At 40.5% G+C, this 15,197-nt stretch overlaps 1 protein-coding gene across 5 annotated transcripts in view; it reads right to left on the reverse strand.

Annotated features, from left to right (window-relative positions):
* mipol1 (mirror-image polydactyly 1) overlaps positions 1-14,976 on the reverse strand; it is an 80,421-nt gene extending 65,445 nt beyond the window's left edge. Inside the window, exons 1-2 of one of the 5 annotated variants that reach the window (XM_039603372.1) lie at positions 14,543-14,972; positions 13,884-14,386 (exon numbers count right to left, since the gene is read on the reverse strand). The gene's annotated coding sequence lies outside the window, so the exon portion shown is untranslated. Of the gene's footprint in view, positions 1-13,883 lie in introns of all 5 variants that reach the window. The other 4 variants (XM_039603374.1, XM_039603371.1, XM_039603373.1 and 1 more) reach the window with 4 other exon arrangements.
* Between the last annotated feature and the right edge of the window lie 221 nt (positions 14,977-15,197).

Below are 15,197 nucleotides of genomic sequence, written 5' to 3' on the forward strand. Positions count from 1 at the left end.
AAAGAGAGACACAGTTACTGACCTGCATGCAGCTTGCCCATCAGAGAGCAAACATGTCCTCACAGAAACCAATCACAGGTTCAGCAGGCAGCAACTTTGTGCACACCACTGTCCTCCACGCTTTGGCATCATTTCAGCCGATCATGCTGATACATCAGTGCCAAATCTCAGAGTACTCGGGTTACTGAGGTCACTCAGGTTATTACTCAGATTACTGAGTTTACTCAGGTCACTCAGGATCAGAAATGGGCAGTAATGCATTACTGTAATCCGATTATATGTTTTAAAGTAACAAGTAAAGGATTACTATTGCAAAAAAGTAATTAGATTACTGTTACTTTCCCATAAGCATGGTGCGTTACTAAACCGTGATTTAGTTTGTCAGAGAGTCTCATGAGTGACGTCCGTGGTAACAGACGTGTGCAGATCAACAATGGCTAATATGGAGTGCAGGAGAGAGTACGACCATGCAGCATTTAAAGCGTGGAGGTAATCACATTACTTTGAGTTTGATTCTGTAAAAAGTGACACAAACATTAGCGTCCGCTGTACACTCTGCGTGGGAAGAAAACTTCTTTCTACAGCGAAAAGTCAAGTCAAGTCATCTTTATTTATATAGCACATTTAAAAGACATCAAGTGTCGGCCAAAGTGCTGAACAGAGGGATAATATAATAAAAGAATTAAAATAGAAAGAAAACATTTTAAAAAAGAATTGTAAGACATGTAAGATTATATAGCACATAATGTACATGCAAATATGCACATACATATACAAAAACTGTACGCATTCACACACAAGCACACATATGTGAACATAACGTATATACACATACGACACCATCCAATAAGACAAGAGACCAAATAGACAGAATAAAAAAGGATATCAAGGAGATCCGAAAGCCTTGGAAAATAAGTAGGTCTTGAGATTCAATTTAAAGACTTCCAAGGATGAAGAGAATTTTATGAAGGGGGGGAAGACTATTCCAGAGTCTCGGGGCGGCAATGGAGAAAGCCCTGTCACCTCTAGATTTGAGTTGGGAGCGTGGAACTGATAAAACCATCTGACTGGAGGACTAGCGCAGAGATCGAGTGGGTAAGTGCAGGCTAAGAAGATCTGAAATGTAACCTGGGGTCCGTTCTTCGTACCTCGCTAAGTAAGTTAGCCGGATTTGATTGTTGACGATTTCGCGTGATCTTGGATCGTTCAGTTCTCCGAAGCTCATCCGGGACTTGCTGTCATAGCAACAGATCCGTAAGCGTAAACCTGCTCGGGAGCAGGTTTACTTTATGTAAACAGGATTAGATCGCGGCCACTCAGGTATGTCCGCTTCATTTATACGAAAGCAACAGCGATATTTCGCCACTGTTTTACCATAAATAAATATTATCAATGTAACTAAAGATAATGCAGCATTTGATTATTTTATTGATTTCATACAGATACATACAGGTCATTTCCTAAAAAAAGGGAAATGTACTATTAATCATTCTATTACACGTATTTGATTATTTCAGATGTAATTCATATTTTAGGGTAGTAATAAAAATTACTTCGTGTAATCAAGATGAGAGACCACGGCTATAAAAGCGAAGGTGGATTTGGGAAGTCTGTCGCAGCCATGTCCTGTCCGTTTGTACGCGAGCAAGGAAGGTGCAAGATTGATAAGGAGAGTTCTCAGAATTCAGCGGATATTGCGGGATAGACAGGATCCTTTAGCTCAGCGCGACGGTGTGCTCATAGAGAGATATCGATTTTCCCGTGAGGGTATTATTTACTTAACACACACACACTCTCTCTCCCTCTCTCTCTCTCTCTCTCTCTCTCTCTCAATATATAATATATATATATATATATATATGCCAAGAGTGAACGAGACATCGATTCACTGATACACACTACCAGGATATACAGCAATGACATTGGAATGTCGTTCGGACTGGAGAAGTGTAGTCGGATGGTAACAAAGAGAGGGAAGGTAGTCAGAACTGAGGGGATTGAACTACCAGAAGGCAACATTGCAGACATAGAGGACAGTTACAAGTACCTGGGGATCCCGCAAGCGAATGGGAACCATGAAGAGGCCGCTAGGAAAGCTGCAACCACCAAGTACCTGCAGCGGGTCAGGCAAGTCCTGAGGAGTCAGCTGAACGGTAAGAACAAGATCCGGGCCATCAACACCCACGCCTGCCCGTGATCAGGTACCCTGCTGGGATAATAGGCTGGCCAAGGGAGGAGATAGAAGCCACTGACATAAAGACAAGAAAGCTCCTTACCATGCATGGAGGGTTTCACCCCAAGTCCAGCACCCTGAGGCTGTACGCTAAGCGGAAGGAAGGGGCCGGGGACTGGTGAGTGTCAGCACCACAGTCCAGGATGAGACAAGAAACATCCACGAATACATCACGAAGACGGCCCCAACTGACAGCGTGCTCAGTGAATACCTCAGGCAGCAGAAACCCAAGAAAGAGGAGGAAGGCGAGGAACCATCATGGAAGGACAGGCCCCTGCATGGTATGTACCACCGGCAGATAGAGGAGGTGGCTGATATCCAGAAATCCTACCAGTGGCTGGACAAAGCTGGACTGAAAGACAGCACAGAGGCACTAATCATGGCAGCACAAGAACAAGCTCTGAGTACAAGATCCTTAGAGGCTGGGGTCTACCACACCAGGCAAGACCCCAGGTGCAGGCTGTGTAAAGATGCCCCAGAGACAATCCAGCACATAACAGCAGGGTGCAAGATGCTAGCAGGCAAGGCATACATGGAACGCCATAACCAAGTGGCCGGCATAGTGTACAGGAACATCTGCGCCGAGTATAACCTGGAAGTCCCGAGGTCAAAATGGGAGATGCCCCAAGGGTGATGGAGAATGACCGAGCTAAGATCCTGTGGGACTTCCAGATGCAGACGGACAAAATGGTGGTGGCTAACCAACCGGACATAGTGGTGGTAGACAAACAGAAGAAGACGGCCGTAGTGATCGATGTAGCGGTTCGAATGACAGCAATATCAGGAAGAAGGAACACGAGAAGCTGGAGAAATACCAAGGGCTCAGAGAAGAGCTCGAGAGGATGTGGAGGGTGAAGGTAACGGTGGTCCCGTGGTAATCGGAGCACTAGGTGCGGTGACTCCCAAGCTAGGCGAGTGGCTCCAGCAGATCCCGGGAACAACATCGGAGATCTCTGTCCAGAAGAGCGCAGTCCTGGGAACAGCTAAGATACTGCAAGGGACCCTCAAGCTCCCAGGCCTCTGGTAGAGGACCCGAGCTTGAAGGATAAACCGCCCGCAGGGGCGTGCTGGGTGTTATATATATATATATATATATATATATATATATATATATATATATATATATATATATATATATATATATATATATATATGTATGTATGTATATATATGTATGTATGTATGTATGTGTATGTATGTGTGTGTGTGTGTGTGTGTGTGTGTGTGTGTGTGTGTGTGTGTGTGTATATATATACACATCTCCCAACTTACTGTGCATGCTTCAGTCACCCCTTGCATGGGAACAGGTAAAAGTGATGGAGTGTTATGTAAAACTACACACAAAAAAACCCACAATGTCAATAAATGTCACAGTACAAAAAGCCGGGGTGTGACGAGGGGGTGCAGGACCACCACCTGTCTTTATTTGCTCTGCTCTTTTCTTGGTTGCTGTTATAAACAAACAAACAGATTATTTCAGGGTCTCTTTTCAAGAGACTAAAAGCAATATGAGTGATAAATATTACCATTCTGTAGAATATTCTTATATTTCACTTTTACTTTTTCCCATGTTCTAGTGGGTCCTGTTGTGGCTCTAATGTGAAAGAGGATATAATGTAATATAATATAATAAATTACTTACGAGTTTAATTTGTCAGCAACTTTCTGCCAGCCCTCTCTCCTTGCTTTTGCAGCCTTTGCGGTGTTCCCTTGCGTTTTAATTAAACTCTGAAACTCCTGATATCCCTCAATCAAGAGTTCTTGCTCTGCTGCCGTAAAATACTGAGCGCGCTCCTTCGACATCTTCGCCGACCAATCACAGGGTTGCCGATCAGTGTTTCTACTATCGATGCGTAGCCCCTTTTAAGCCACCCTATGATCTCAGATTACTTCATCCAGCTATACTAATCGTCAACAACAGGTGTGTTCGGAGAACCGGATTAGCGAGCTCAAAGTTGGCGCGATGATTTGATCTTGGATGTGTCATTTGATCTTGGATGTAGTAAGCGAGGTACGAAGAACGGACCCCAGGAGCCAAACCATGGAGAGCTTTAAAAACAAATAGTAAAACCTTAAAATCGATTCTATGTTTAACTGGTAGCCAATGTAGAGATGCGAGTACCGGAGTAATATTCTCTCTCTTTCTAGTACCCGTCAGTTGCAGGCGTGACAGGCTTGAGTGACAAATGCCTAAGTAGAGAGAGTTACAATAGTCAAGACGTGACGATATGAAAGCATGGATAACAGTTTCCAGGTCTTTAGATGACAGGATATTTTTGAGTTTAGAAATGCTCCTGAGTTGGAAAAAACTGCCACGAACGACTGAATTTATTTGCTTGTCCAGCTTGAGAGAGGAATCAAAAATGAAACCAAGATTTTTTACATGGGGATGCATATTAGCTGATAATGGGCCCAAATTGTTTCTTATCAGACTAATAGAGTCCTGCTTACCGAAGATTATAATGTCGGTTTTGTCATGATTTAGTTTGAGAAAGTTCAGAGAGATCCAGCAATGTATGTCGCTAAGACACTCTGAGACTTTCTGCAGTGTACTATCAGCACCTGGTTTTAGAGAGAGGTAGAACTGTGTATCGTCTGCATAAGAGTGGTAAGAGATCTGGTGTTTCTGAAAAATGGAGCCTAATGGGAGCATGTATAAGGAGAACAAGACCGGGCTCAGAATAGAGCCCTGAGGTATTCCACAAGTGAGTGTAACTGGGGAAGAGTATTTGTTACCCAGCATCACAGAATATGTTCTGCTCTCTAGGTAAGAGGCAAACCATTTTAGAGCGGAGCCTTGAATGCTGACACATGTCTTTAGACGGTTTAATAGGATTGTGTGGTCGACAGTGTCAAATGTTGCGCTCAGGTCTAAAAGGATTAAAACTGTACTTTTTCCAGAGTCAGCAGCTAGAAGCACATCATTGAACACCTTCAGTAGAGCGGACTCTGTGCTGTGGAAGGCTCTGAAACCAGACTGATATTTGTCCAGAATATTATGCGTGTCTAAGAATGAGGATAATTGGTGGAGGACAATCTTCTCAAGAACCTTAGACAAAAATGGCAGCTTAGAGATTGGTCTAAAATTGCCAAGAACTGACAGATCTAAACCAGGTTTTTTTAGAAGCGGCTGGACAACAGCTTGTTTAAACAAGTCAGGAACAGTTCCATATGAGATCCTGCCATTTACAATACCAAGGATGTTGGGGCCGACTGTCTTCAGCACATCTCTGAGAAATGGTGTAGGTAACATATCCAAGGGGCACGTAGTTGGTGCATTATTATATCAGTGAGATGGGATAATGAAACCGGTTTAAATTCTGAAAAAAGGAATGAACATGTAGGTAGTTCAGAGGGGTCTTGGGAAATGAGTGGGATATGTGCTCGGATATCATTAATTTTTTCAGTAAAGAATTTTTGAAAATCCTCAGACGTGTGTGAGGCAGTCTCAGATATGACTGATGTGGTGGGATGCAGGACAGAGTTGATTGTATTGAATAGAACTTTAGGATTACCAGACTTCTTGTTAATAATCATGGAGAAATAATTTGCTCTTTCTACCTTGATGGTGCGCTGATAGTTATTTAAGCAATCTCTAAACACTTGATAAGAAACGTGGAGCTTATCTTTCTTCCATTTTCGTTCTGCTTTCCTGCATTCCTGCCTGACGGCACGAGCGACCTTATTTAGCCAAGGCTGAGTTCTAAATTTTTGCCGTCTACATTTTAAAGGAGCACTTGAGTCCATTATGTTGGTACAAGCACAATTAAAACATGCAAGAAGCTCATCAGGATTATTGCTATGAGGAGAACTTTCATCAAAGGTGGCTAAAGGAGATGCAGCGAAGGCAGCTGAGAATTGGGGAGCAGTTTCAGGTGTTATAGGGCGTATAAGAGAGGGAGCCTGGGTTTGTTTGGGGGATGAGTGAGGAATTGGAATATTAAACAAAATGAAATTATGGTCAGACGGACACACATCAATCACTTCAACGCTGATCACTGAGAGCCCAGATGACAAGATGAGGTCAAGAGTGTGGCCCTGCTTGTGTGTAGGGCCGTTGACAGACTGGGTCAGATTAAATGAGTCCAAGAGTTGTAAAAACTCCCTAGCCAAAGGTTTAGAGGGGCAACACATATGGATATTGACGTCGCCAAGGATTAGAAGCCTATCAGTGGTTGGTAATGTCACAGACAGAAAATCTGAAAATTCCTTAATGAAGTCTTTGTTAAGGTGAGGAGGCCTATAAACTAGAGCACAGAGTACAGGAGAAGTTTGAAGTTAAACTTCAAATCTGAGCGAGCAGCAAGCACGCCGTCACGGGAATGTGACATTCACAGAGAAGCCCCCGGATCCCCCCACTGACATGACCGCTGTGGGCAAACCTCCACCTGCCCCACTCCTCCTTATATGCTGGAATATGCAGAACATAGGTTTAAATGTTAAACACATTTCTTCTAGTCAAAGACTGTTGCATATATTTAATTTTTGTTTGATGCATAAAGTTAAAAAATTAAATCGAATAAAACAATTTTTAAAAAGAGGTTTTTCCATTTGATTACATTTTATATGATGGATTATGCAGAAAAATAGAATTGGACTGAAAGGTCTATGGCGGTATTACGTATTCAGGTTGTGTATCATGTTTTTTAAAAGTAACTAAGTAATAAAGTAACTAATTACTTTTAAAATAAGTAATCAGTAAATTAACTGAATTATTTCTGGTGAATTAATCAGCAATTAGCAATTAATAACTTTTTTCAAGTAAATTGACCAACACTGCTCAGGATACTCAGGATATTCAGATTACTCTGAATAGTAATATTACACAGGATACTCAGATGAAAACGCTGCATGAGAACACTCATGATAAAGTTTTTTTCACATTATTTTAGCTTGCGCGCGCACACACACACACACACACAGCATTACAAACCAATCAGCTGCCAGCCCGTCACCCAAACGCCTCACTGACAGTTACACCTGTCTGACAGGTAGAGCCTGTTCCTTCCTGTCAGCTTTTATTGAAAATATTTTTATTGAAAAAAGAAAACAACAGTACTTGCAGTCACCAAAATACAATTAACCTTTCTTCATTTTCCTAAGTAAATATACTTATATGAAAAAACAACAACAAAAAACAACTAGAAAGTGCATTTTCTGAAGAAACTGCAGTGTGAATGCTTGAATCTGAATGTATGCACTGAAATGAATTAATTGCTGAATTATAAGTTAAAAATGTTGAATGAGATGAAAAATGCAGAAATCTGCACCTGAAAACAAAAAAGCTAAACTGCTAAAAGCTGACAAGCACAGAGAAGAAGTTGGAAAATAGCTGAAAATGTTTTAAATGTAAATTAGAAAAACCTAAGTAATGAGAAAAGAAAATTTAGAGTCAGAAAACATCTGAATGAATATTAAAAGTTCATATTCTTTGAATCACTGAATGACTCAAATCTGATCCTTCCACTTGGATCCACACAGTTTAAAACCTTTATATCTCTGAGCTTTGAAAGACGCAGTGTTGGAAAGAGAACAACGATGGCGACGTTTTGAGGGTAAAATGATGGCTGTAGAGCAAACACTGTGGACACAGCAGCAGTTGAAAGAGAAGTGTTTAAGATGAATCTTGGCACAGTGAGAGACAGAACTCGTTAGGCAGGCAGGTGTGAGCCTGGTTGCTATAGTGACTGCACCCAGTGGCTCCATACACACGCACACAGACATGCACCTCACTTTTGCTGCTTAAAATGAACAGAAAAGTCAGGCCCAAACAAATCCTTCCCAAATGAAAAGTATAGGTCGTATTGACAAAATTCTTTCACCGTGAGCGACAGCAATGTCTAGTCTACTGAATTCTCAGTTTTCATGCTTGTAGAGTTTAATATATGGACGTGGTGACAGTGGAAAGACAGCCTGTACTTCTGATTTTCAAACGAACCTTCTGAGCCATTTTAACATTGGAGTCTATGGAGGAGTTGGAGGGAGGAGGCTGTGCTTTGGTGACATTTATGAAAGAACCATAACACTTAGTACAGTAGTAAACACACTGGATGAAAGAGGACAGCGATGGCTATGTTTTGAGGGTAAAATCAGACTAGTGGAAGAAACGCTATGGACACAGCAGCAGTTTTAAAAATATTTTAAGATTAATTTTTGCTGCTCCTCTCACTCTAGCAGTTGAGCTGTCTCACTCTAGCCCCAACATTCCGTCCCATACACACCCATTATAAACTCTGAAACGGCTGAAAATCATCATGAAACTTAAACTGGAACTGAAGAAAAAGTATAACAGATATTGAAAAGATAAATACAAGTTGAATAGTTGAATGTCTTGTCTTCGTTTTAAAGTTTGAATGGTGGCTCTATGTCAACGTATGTTGAAGTAGATACAGTTTGAAAATGAGTAAGTTGAATGAGGATTTGAAGGGTCTCCCCATTGAAATACATGGGAAATTTTTGTTGAAAAAGTTAAATAAAATTAAAAATATACATGTTAAAAATGAGAAAAATAGAAGCAGTCATGTCCTAAAGAAGAGGAATCTAACAGTGTTTGAATGGTTTTTCTAAGTTGAACGGTTTTGAAGGAGTAGGAGTACAAAAAACGTACGGAATCTATAATAACTAGAAAGTGCATTTTCTGAAGAAACTGCAGTGTGAATGCTTGAATCTGAATGTATGCACTGAAATGAATTAATTGCTGAATTTTGAGTTAAAAATAAAAATGTTGAATGAGCTGGAAAATGCAGATTTATTAAACTGAAAACAAAAGTGCAGAACTTTTGAAAGCTGATGTTCACACAGAAGAAGTTGGAAAATAGCTGAAAAGTTTTAAATTAAAATTTGGAAAACCTAAGAAATGAGAACAGAAAATTTAGAGTCAGAAAACACCTGAATGAATATTAAAAGTTCATATTCTTTGAATCACTGAATGAGTAAACTGTAATCCCTACACTTGGATCCACACACTTTTAAAGGTTTACATCTCTGAGCTTTGAAAGACATGCTGTTGGAAAGAGAAGAACGATGGCTTCTTTTTGAGGGTAAAATGATGGCTGTAGAGCAAACACTGTGGACACAGCAGCAGTTGAAAGAGAAGTGTTTAAGATGAATCTTGGCACAGTGAGAGACAGAGCTCGTTAGGCAGGCAGGTGTGAGCCTGGTTGCTATAGTAACTGCACCCAATGGCTCAGTACACACGCACACAGACATGCACCTCACTTTTGCTGCTTAAAATGAACAGAAAAGTCAGGCCGAAACAAATCGCTCCCAAATGAAAAGTACAGGTCCTATTGACGAAAATTCTTTCACCGTGAGCTGCAGCAATGTCCAGTCTACCTAATTCTCAGTTTTCATGCCTGTGGAGTTTATTATATGGACGTGGTGACAGTGTAAAAACACCATGCTCTTCTGATTTTCAAACGAACCTTCTGAGCCATTTTAACATTAGAGTCTATGGAGGAGTTGGAGGGAGGAGGCTGTGCTTTGGTGACATTTATGAAAGAACCATAACACCTAGTACAATAGTAAACACATTGGATGAAAGAGGACAGCGATGGCTACGTTTTGAGGGTAAAATCATACCTGTAGAGCATACGCCATGGACACAGCAGCAGTTTAAAAAGATTTTAAGATTAATTTTTTCGCTCCTCTCACTCTAGCAGTTCAGCTGTCTCACTCTAGCCCCAACATTCCGTCCCATACACACCCATTATAAACTCTGAAACGGCTGAAAAACATCATGAAACTTAAACTGGAACTGAAGAAAAAGTATAACAGATATTGAAAAGATAAATACAAGTTGAATAGTTGAATGTCTTGTCTTCGTTTTAAAGTTTGAATGGTAGCTCTATGTCAACGTATGTTGAAGTAGATACAGTTTGAAAATGAGTAAGTTGAATGAGGATCTGAAGGGTCTCCCCATTGAAATACATGGGAAATTTTGTTGAAAAAAGTTGAATAATTTTAAAAATATAAATGTTATAAATGAGAAAAGTAGAAGCAGTCATGTCCAAAAGAAGAGGAATCTAACGGTGTTTGAATGGTTTTTTTCTAAGTTGAACGGTTTTGAAGGAGATAGAGTACAAAAAACGTACGGAATCTATAATAATAAAATAGAATAATAAAGATTACAACAACAATACTGTGAATGCTTTTACAAGCATTCACACTAATAATAAAATAGAACTAGAAAGTGCATTTTCTGAAGAAACTGCAGTGTGAATGCTTGAATCTGAATGTATGCACTGAAATGAATTAATTGCTGAATTTTAAGTTAAAAATAAAAATGTTGAATGAGCCTGAAAATACAGAGAGTTTTAACCTGAAAACAAAAGTGCAGAACTTTTGAAAGCTGATGTTCACACAGAAGAAGTTGGAAAATAGCTGAAAAGTTTTTAAATTAAAATTTGGAAAACCTAAGAAATGAGAACAGAAAATTTAGAGTCAGAAAACATCTGAATGAATATTAAAAGTTCATATTCTTTGAATCACTGAATGACTAAAGTGTGATCCCTCCACTTGGATCCACACACTTTTAAAGGTTTACATCTCTGAGCTTTCAAAGACACGGTGTTGGAAAGAGAACAACGATGGCGACATTTTGAGGGTAAAATGATGGCTGTAGAGCAAACACTGTGGACACAGCAGCAGTTTAAAGAGAAGTGTTTAAGATGAATCTTGGCACAGTGAGAGACAGAGCTCGTTAGGCAGGCAGGTGTGAGCCTGGTTGCTATAGTGACTGCACCCAATGGCTCAGTACACACGCTCACAGACATGCACCTCACTTTTGCTGCTTAAAATGAACAGAAAAGTCACGTCGAAACAAATCGCTCCCAAATGAAAAGTACAGGTCCTATTGACGAAATTCTTTTCACCGTGAGTGGCAGCAATGTCTAGTCTACCTAATTCTCAGTTTTCATGCCTGTGGAGTTTATTATATGGACGTGGTGACAGTGTAAAAACACCATGCTCTTCTGATTTTCAAACGAACCTTCTGAGCCATTTTAACATTAGAGTCTATGGAGGAGTTGGAGGAGGAGGCTGTGCTTTGGTGACATTTATGAAAGAACCATAACACCTAGTACAATAGTAAACACATTGGATGAAACAGGACAGCGATGGCTACGTTTTGAGGGTAAAATCAGACCTGTAGAGCAAACGCTGCGGACACAGCAGCAGTTTTAAAAATATTTTAAGATTAATTTTTTCGCTCCTCTCACTCTGGCAGTTGAGCTGTCTCACTCTAGCCCCAACATTCCGTCCCATACACACCCATTATAAACTCTGAAACTGCTGAAAAATCATCATGAAACTTAAACTGGAGCTGAAGAAAAGTATAATAGATATTGAAAAGATAAATACAAGTTGAATAGTTGAATGTCTTGTCTTCGTTTTAAAGTTTGAATGGTGGCTCTACGTCAATGTATGTGGAAGTAGATACAGTTTAAAGAGGAGTAAGTTGAAGGAGAATTTGAAGGGTCTCCCCATTGAAATACATGGGAAATTTTTGTAGAAAAAAGTTGAATAATTTTAAAAATATAAATGTTATAAATGAAAAAAATAGAAGCAGTCATGTCCAAAAGAAGAGGAATGTAACGGTGTTTGAATGGTTTTTCTAAGTTGAACGGTTTTGAAGGAGATAGAGTACAAAAAACGTACGGAATCTATAATAATAAAATAGAATAAAGACTAGAAAGTGCATTTTCTGAAGAAACTGCAGTGTGAATGCTTGAATCTGAATGTATGCACTGAAATGAATTAATTGCTGAATATTAAGCCAAAAATATTGAATGAGCTGGAAAATACAGAGTTTTTAACCTGAAAACAAAAGTGCAGAACTTTTGAAAGCTTATGTTCACACAGAAGAAGCTGGAAAATAGCTGAAAATGTTTTAAATGTATATTAGAAAAACCTAAGAAATGAGAAAAGAAAATTAGAGTCAGAAAACATCTGAATGAATATTAAAAGTTCATATTCTTTGAATCACTGAATGACTAAAATGTGATCCCTCCACTTGGATCCACACAGTTTTAAAGGTTTACATCTCTGAGCTTGGAAAGACACGCTGTTGGAAAGAGAAGAACGATGGCGACGTTTTGAGGGTAAAATGATGGCTGTAGAGCAAACACTGTGGACACAGCAGCAGTTGAAAGAGAAGTGTTTAAGATGAATCTTGGCACAGTGAGAGAGAGAGAGCTCGTTAGGCAGGCAGGTGTGAGCCTGGTTGCTATAGTGACTGCACCCAATGGCTCCATACACACGCACAGACATGCACCTCACTTTTGCTGCTTAAAATGAACAGAAAAGTCAGGCCCAAACAAATCCTTCCCAAATGAAAAGTACAGGTCCTATTGACGAATTTCTTTCACCGTGAGTGCAGCAATGTCCAGTCTACCTAATTCTCAGTTTTCATGCCTGTGGAGTTTATTATATGGACGTGGTGACAGTGTAAAACACCATGCTCTTCTGGTTTTCAAACGAACCTTCTGAGCCATTTTAACATTAGAGTCTATGGAGGAGTTGGAGGAAGGAGGCTGTGCTTTGGTGACATTTATGAAAGAACCATAACACCTAGTACAATAGTAAACACATTGGATGAAAGAGGACAGCGATGGCTACGTTTTGAGGGTAAAATCATACCTGTAGACCAAACACCGTGGACACAGCAGCAGTTTTAAAAATATTTTAAGATTTATTTTTTGCTCCTCTCACTCTAGCAGTTCAGCTGTCTCACTCTAGCCCCAACATTCCGTCCCATACACACCCATTATAAACTCTGAAACAGCTGAAAAACATCATGAAACTTAAACTGGAACTGAAGAAAAGTATAACAGATATTGAAAAGATAAATACAAGTTGAATAGTTGAATGTCTTGTCTTCGTTTTAAAGTTTGAATGGTGGCTCTATCTATGTCAACGTATGTGGAAGTAATAAGAGTTTAAAAAATGAGTAAGTTGAAGGAGAATTTGAAGGGTCTCCCCATTGAAATACATGGGAAATTTTTGTTGAAAAAGTTGAATAATTTAAAAATATAAATGTTATAAATGAGAAAAGTAGAAGCAGTCATGTCCAAAAGAAGAGGAATCTAACGGTGTTTGAATGGTTTTTCTAAGTTGAACGGTTTTGAAGGAGATAGATGCCAAAAAACGTACGGAATATATAATAATAATAAAGATTACAACAACAATACTGTGAATGCTTTTACAAGCATTCACACTAATTAGAAGAACAATACTGTGAATGCTTTTACAAGCATTCACACTAATAAAGATTACAACAACAATACTGTGAATGCTTTTACAAGCATTCACACTAACTAAACAAAAAAGCATTCTAAAACAAAGACCTCCTGTCAGCTTTTAAACATGTTTATTCGTATTTTTGTTTTTACCTTGTTGTTTTACTTATATATACACGCGTTTTATTTTTATTGTTTTTTTTACAGACAGATCACACACCGTGCCGCTTTTTGTGTTTATTTTTATTTTATTTTTTTCTTGAAAACATTTTTGAAATCATTTTTCAAGTAATTCAACCGCTTGTCGCCCTTTCAAAGTAAGAGCCTGTTTTCTGGTAACCTTAATGCTATCTGTTAGCCTGTTGGCTGCCCGGGGCTCTACGGTTCTACAGCTAGAACCGAGCTTCACTTACCAGGTCGGGCCTCGCAGCCCCGCTGGGTCCGGGTCGGTGTTCTGGGGTCCGTCAGGTGGTTCAGGTTCGGTTTGAGCCCGAAGTCTGGAGCTGAAGTACAAACTCTCAGCTGCTTCTTTTTCTGCGAATGACGGTCTCTTCTTCTTCTATGGTTCAAACAAAAAAATCAAAGAGCCGCCGTTTCCTGTGAGCAGCGCCACCTACCGTCCTCCTTCTCCTCTAAAAAATCAGTTTATCTGGCTTTTTAATGTTCACTTTCAGTGAAGACATTTAAATGGCTAATCTCGTCGTCCTCCTATTAATCTCTATTTATCCGTATGTTGGAGTTGTAGTCATCTAGTGTTTCGAGTGGGTAGTGTCTCACACATCGCAGACTGTCCACTCCCTACCTCGACCCCACAGAGGATGCCATCACCCTTCACAGAGCGCTGAGCCACCTGGAGAAGAGGAAGAGCTCCGTGAGGATGCTCAACACCAAACTGGACCAACTTCAGATCCTGATCCTGGGATCCAGAGAACAACCTGAAGCTGAACATCCCTAAAACCAAAGAACTCAGGAGGCACAGACAGGTCCACTCCCCCCTCATTATAAATGAAGAACAGGCAGAATCTGTTTCCACCTTCAGGTTTCTGGACACCCACATTTCCCCTGATCTCACCTGGACCTACAACACCATCGCCCTGGTAAAGGAGGCCCAGCAGCGCCTGCACGTCCTCGGTGTCCTGGGAAAAAGAATCTGGACCAGGAGCTGCTACTGGCTTTCTACTGCTGCTCAGTGGAGAGCGTGCTCTCCTCCTGCCTGGTGTTTGGTGCTCTGAGAACAGGAAGGCGGTACAGACAGTCATTAACACCACCCAAAAAAGCACTGGCTGTCATCTGCCACCCCTGGAGGCCATCGCCAGATCCTTCTGTCTCAGGTAAACCAGTGAACTGCCCACCGCCAGTTTGACCCTCTGAACTCAGTTCAGTCAGGTCCCACACCTCCAGACTAACAAACAGCTTCTTCTCCTGGGCCATTCGGACTGTTCTCCCCCCCGACACACATCGCACCCTGCCCACCAACCAATCTGAGCCATGGTGTGAGTGACCCTCATCACTCAGGTCACTTGCACACAGACTGTTCACACCAAGTCTTTACTACCTCAGGATATTAATAAAGTTTCTTCAAACAGATGCTGGAGCCTCTTTTTGCCTCGGACTCTGAGACATCAGTGACGGCAGCAACATGGAGCCAAACCGCCGAGTGACATCATGCGGCTACGCTATTATTTCACGGGCAGAGAGATCCTTTATTGATGACCTCATCAGTGATG

Source organism: Oreochromis aureus, linkage group 19, assembly GCF_013358895.1.
Source record: "Oreochromis aureus strain Israel breed Guangdong linkage group 19, ZZ_aureus, whole genome shotgun sequence".
In the NCBI taxonomy this organism is placed as follows: Eukaryota; Metazoa; Chordata; class Actinopteri; order Cichliformes; family Cichlidae; genus Oreochromis; species Oreochromis aureus.